This window comes from Toxorhynchites rutilus, chromosome 3 (assembly GCF_029784135.1).
Source record: "Toxorhynchites rutilus septentrionalis strain SRP chromosome 3, ASM2978413v1, whole genome shotgun sequence".
Taxonomy (NCBI): Eukaryota; Metazoa; Arthropoda; class Insecta; order Diptera; family Culicidae; genus Toxorhynchites; species Toxorhynchites rutilus.
Genome location: NC_073746.1, coordinates 26136078 through 26141890, shown reverse-complemented (window position 1 = coordinate 26141890; position 5813 = coordinate 26136078).

Here is a 5813-nt window from a genome sequence, read left to right as displayed (position 1 = left end):
AGGCTTCAAAATAGCTCATTATTTGCGCATTTGACTCTCATGACCAGGAAAAGGCATGTTTTCTGCCAACGCTAGTTTGGGTGTAGAGGACATAAATTTGTGTATTTGGATTCGATAAATGCGCTATGGGATGTAATTGAGGACTAAAAATGTAGCTCCCGTAGACCGATTGAAACATGGCGAAAGGTCTAATTTCGATTGTCCTGAATGAATAGAAATTTTTGACGTAGGACTACGTCTTTCATTTCTATACCGGGGTGTAAAATCAAAGTTTCGAAAACGAAAGCGTTACGCCGGAGACCGAGATTTTGAGTGTTAATAGCTCCTAAAGAACTGAACGAAATGGTATGATAAACACTTCATTCGAAAGATAAAATGTCTACGCGTTCTATACTTGTTACTTTTAGATCCAAAAACTTGTTTCAATAGTCTTAAAATTGCTTTCAAAACAGGCTATTGAAATCACCAATCGGTATATAAGCGAGCGCCGCTCGGAAATCCACTCAGTTCTAATTGAACAGCGATTGGAGCATGTTGTCGCTGTTGTGGTGGCTCTTCATTTATCATGAAAGCGCGGATGAACGGTGTCACCAAGAGCCTGTTTGTGCACCTTAGGCCAGAAGGGAATCCATCAGGAGGAGAGTGATGCTACAAACGGTTCCCCGGGAAGAACTCGAAGCAGCCGCTACACACACACACATACACGCACGGAATTCTTTCCGTTTGGATCGAGAAAGATCCGGAAAATAATCTGCCAGTTCCTCTAGGAATTTAAAAATACATTCATGTGAAAGAGTTTATTTGAATGTTTTCTATCCATGTAACACTGTGACCAAATATGTTTCAATCAAATGCTATTAACAGATGGTTATCAAGTTAGCATTAACCACTGGTGGGCTTCCAGTATCGAGGAAAATGTGGAAATATCTAATCGTTACTGAAAATAATCTGCCAGTTCCTCTGGGAATATGAAATTACATTCATGTGAAAGAGTTTATTTTAATGTTTTCTATCCATGTAACACCGTGACCGAATACATTAGGTTTTGTGATTTTTCAATCAATCGCAATCAACAGGATAGCTTCTGAAGATTATTCTTCCCCATCAGTAGGATATTTCCGTATCCAATATTGGATGCATAAAACCTTGTGCCTCCAACGTAACGCTCTCGTTTTCGAAGTTCTCCAAATATTCATTCATTCAGAATGAATTCAGATTCAACTTCATACAAATGATCTCTAAATCAACGATAGTCCTACGTCACCCTTGCGGTTATACCATAGATATAACCCACTTCCTGTATTTATTTCTATTTTAAGGATTAGACTTACAGAGAGTTGCAACCCCATAAAATAGCAATGGAGGCCACTGGCCCAAAACGATCATTATGATTGATTATGTATAATATTGATTTGATGATATTTTGAATATAAAATAATAACTGTAATGTTTTTCCGAAGTTGCAGAGCTGGTTTTTGTAATTCAAACATTCGCAATTGGTGGACAAGACCCGAATCAGGACGATAGTTACATCGAATAAGGACATTGATCTTTTGTTTTTACGTGATAGATATTTTCAACGATATTGTTTTGAAGACATACTTAGAATGAAAGAATTTTTAAGTTTCAAATAAGGAAAAATTGAATATATCATTGCAAAGCTTTTAAATTAATGATTTTTAAATTATTCTCTAGTTCATTTTCCATAACTTTGATATCCGTCTAAAGAAAATCTGAATCATTTTCTGCATATGAAAATGATGCTACTGACCAGTTTCTGTTTAAATAATTATATCGAACCTCATGTCCCGTAAGACAGAGCTGAGTACAAGAGTATGCGAGATATCGATTTTTAAACCCACGATAGTCATACTTTATCTCTAGACTGCCGTAATCTTGCAAAGTGACGCAAGCGCCAGAGGGACGAATTTTCATTACGGGACTTTTCGTAAAATTGCATGTGTAATCAGCTTACGCGTACATTACGAAAATCTGATCTGTACAAATTGTGTGCACTTGATGGAAAAACATTGCCATCGGCTTGATTTTTGAAAAAATGCCGTTTTATTTAAGCTATGTTACCAACGCCAGTTTGTTGTGGAAACAGCAAATTTTAATCGCTGTTTCCACAACCGATTGGCGTTCATCCATAAAAGTATGCGAGAATATGTTTCCAATTATTTTCTCCAAAATGCCGCTGTTGAGCGGAGGCATGAGAAGGCATCAGTAAGAAAAGTTCTACACATTTTCCGACTTTGTAACATGCGTTGAACAGGCTAACATAGTTGAGAACCCGATTATAACAATTATAGACAGCACCATTTTTTTCCAATCCAAAATGCAATTGAAAACATTGAAAACATAAAATAATGCCGTCCAAAATCATCCGATGTAAAGCAGATACAGTTTATGCGAGGATGTTTTGAGTTTTGTTACAAAATGCGTTTCGATGGAGGATTTAGAAAAGTGCAGCTTTTCACCAAATCCGACATTTACCCTTCAATCAACACTCAGTTTCAATCCATCTGAAAGAGAAATGAGCAGGTGAGAAAGTAAACAGCGTCAAGAAGCTTTATCGCTTGATACCTGAGGATAGAAGACATCATTGCCATCGAAAGACATCAATTCTGGTAATCAACAATGAAATTGATGAGTTTAAACTAATTAGTTACAATTTTTATGTTCAATATGTGATCGATCAAGGATAATTTATTTCTTTGAGATGAGTTTGATTTTATGAATTTAAATATTTGACGAGATTTATAAACAGACCAAAGTACATGATTTGTAGTTCTGAAACAAAATTGCTATTATAAATGTAGCACTGCAAGGGGATGGACAGTTTTGAATTAAAATGTTTGGCATGACGAGCTTTTCGGAAAAGTGATTTTCATTGTGCTAAACGTTTATTACGGAAGATGTTGTTATGTGAAGTTTGCTGTCCCTGCTAATCCATTCTATGCTATCAGATCAGATAAAAAAATTACTTCGCATCACAATCAAATTACGACACACTATAGGGAAAATGGCGCTTGCGCCACATCACAGTGGAAATGGCGCTTGCGAGGTAATTTTTTCACATTTCTGTAAAACTCCGCAGTTGTTTGAAAGCATTTGGTATTCTTTATCGATCTATAACAAAAAAAGTAAAATGTAAATTTTGGCGCTTGCGTCACTTTGCGAGATTACGGCAGTAGAGTAATTTATAGAAAGAGGAAATAAAATTACATTCCCATATGTTCAACAACTACATTATTCAAGAGCAACCAAGTATTTCTCCTCATATTTGATCCAGCGTTTGATTCAGCAAACTAACGCACCAAGCAAATGATTCATGGATTGAGTCCGAATAGTTGGCATTGAAATACCTAATCATCCAGGTATAATCGCAAACTTGCCGTTCAATTAAATGTAATATTGTCTCATACGCTTATTAATTTTACCTACATAACGTTCAAACGCCCGAGATTATGCAACTGACATGTCTCCTATAAACGGAAATGAACTCTTTCACTTCACGGAGTTTATTTTTCCACGCAACTATCCGTGACAATGATGATAAACACACTAAAATTAAGTGAAGTGTGAGTGACGTGAAAGCGTTTGTGACAGTGATGTTCGTGATCAGGCCCAATGTAACACATTCTGACACAATTTCTTAAAAAGTAGTGACTTTTTGTACAACTTATTAGTAGGTTTATTAACGTTAGTTTATTTATAGTTAGAAAAATAATGATGACACATTATGACACAACTTCCTAACTTCCTTCCTTTTTGAGAAATTGTGTCATAATGTGTCATCATTATTTTCTAATTGAAATTGAAAAACAGTCAAAATGACTTGCTTGGGCAATATTTAACACTTGATCATCATCAAACATTATAGGTTTCAATTCTGAATTTGAATGTTATCAATAGCATTAATTAAGATAGTCTTATACCTTCGTTTTTTCATTTACCATGATTTGATTTTGTTTTAAGGGTACAGAACCTTTTGGAATGGGTAACGATCATTTAACGTCTTTTCTGAATAACGATCGAACAAATTATGTCACCCAGCAGCCACGACGTAGCTCGGACTCCGCAATGTAACACTAATTAAATTCCATGTTCTTCAGCTGCATACCATTCAACGACAATCGCCACGTGCTTCTGCACAGATTCACAATCTTCCGTTCAATAGTCACCAAACGCGCACTGACCGGGGAAGCAAGAAGAACACCTCGACCTGCATTCCCAAGTTCCGGAACATTTCGATGAATAGAAACGAATCGAAACAATTTCACCGTGTGCCGAAGAGCCGAATCAGCGCACGCCATTGCCTCCCCCTTTCCGCAGAAGCGCCTCCTTTAGATGCGCCGAAAGAGGAGCACTTTCGGGCCGATTGGTTCTATTGTGAGGAAACCCAGGTCGCGTGTTTTCGCACGGCTTGTCGCCTTCCCGTCTAGGAAGCGACGAACGCTCCACGCTTCTTCAAATTCAAGCAAACGAATAAAGGGAGAAAATCGTGATTAATTAACCGGAATAAAAGTGTTTACATTTTACGTTTGGGTCGATCTTCGAGTTCAAAACCCCGCTGCATGTGCCATGGTTCAAAGATGTTTTCCAGTATTTTGCTCGCACATCGCGCGGTACGAGGTTCTTCTGAACAGGTACATCCGCAAATAGAGAAACAAAAAACGCGGGCGAGGTTTTAATTTAATTTACGAAGTCAGCTGGGCGTAAACGCAAAACAAGGTTAGCGCAGATTCAGAAAAACCGAAATGCAGTGAAGAAACAGAAAAAAAAACACAATGGAAATACAGCGTGACAAAATTTGTCTCTTTCACTACGAATTAGTCCCAAAAAATGAATTATTTTCAATTTCACACTTTCCATCCCAAAAAACCGGAGATAAAAAAGAGACGCATGTTTTCGCGTACTGCTTGTGGCCGCTTATGGTGCCGGAGAGCTGCTCTCCGTGGGCCCTAACAATTAAAGCACGTTATTTATGCCACCATAAAAACCGGAGCAATTTCGGGCCTCTTCCCGTGGCGTTGCACCACCCGATTCCCAGTCGCGATGAATTTCATGCAAAGTTTGGCACCAGCGATCCGAAGACAAGGCAACAACCATTGGAGAACCAAAAAAAAAAAACTTTCGATCCGAATCGATTAGGCTGGCAAGTGAAACCGATATGTTTTATGTCGCCCGAGAGGAAGACGGCGATGACGACGTGTGGTGTTTCTTTTTTTTTACGAGCGCCTATTGAAAACCGAAAAAAAGATGTACAATATAGCCGAAGGTGTAATTTTTGGGCGATAGTAAAAGCAGGATTATGTCTCATGAAAACCCCCTTCGGGGTTGGATTATTAATGTTGAAATATATATGGTTGCATATGGGAGTTATCAGTCGAGTGAAAGGATCTGAAAAAGCGAGCAGAAATATATGGCAATTGACAATAAAAATAATTTGAAAAAGAAGTTTGGACAAAAAACAAGTTTTAGCTAAAATTATCTTGGATAAAAATTAGAAACGATTGTGAAATATTGCAATCATAAAAAAAATCTGAACATCTCACATTTATATCTTCCGAAAAAAGAGATAGCTGCTTTCTAAAGTTTAACTTATACTTCGGCGAGAACATTTTATAACGAATCTGTAGAATGTATAAGGTACCATCGAGTTTATATCACATGGAAAGGGTATATACAATACAATGGGAAAAGGCAAAACTGACTGCACAACAAAGCAGCTACAAAGATAAGTTCGACCCTTAACAATGTTGAAAAGATTTCATAAGGACAATTTACGGAGAATAACTGAAACACAG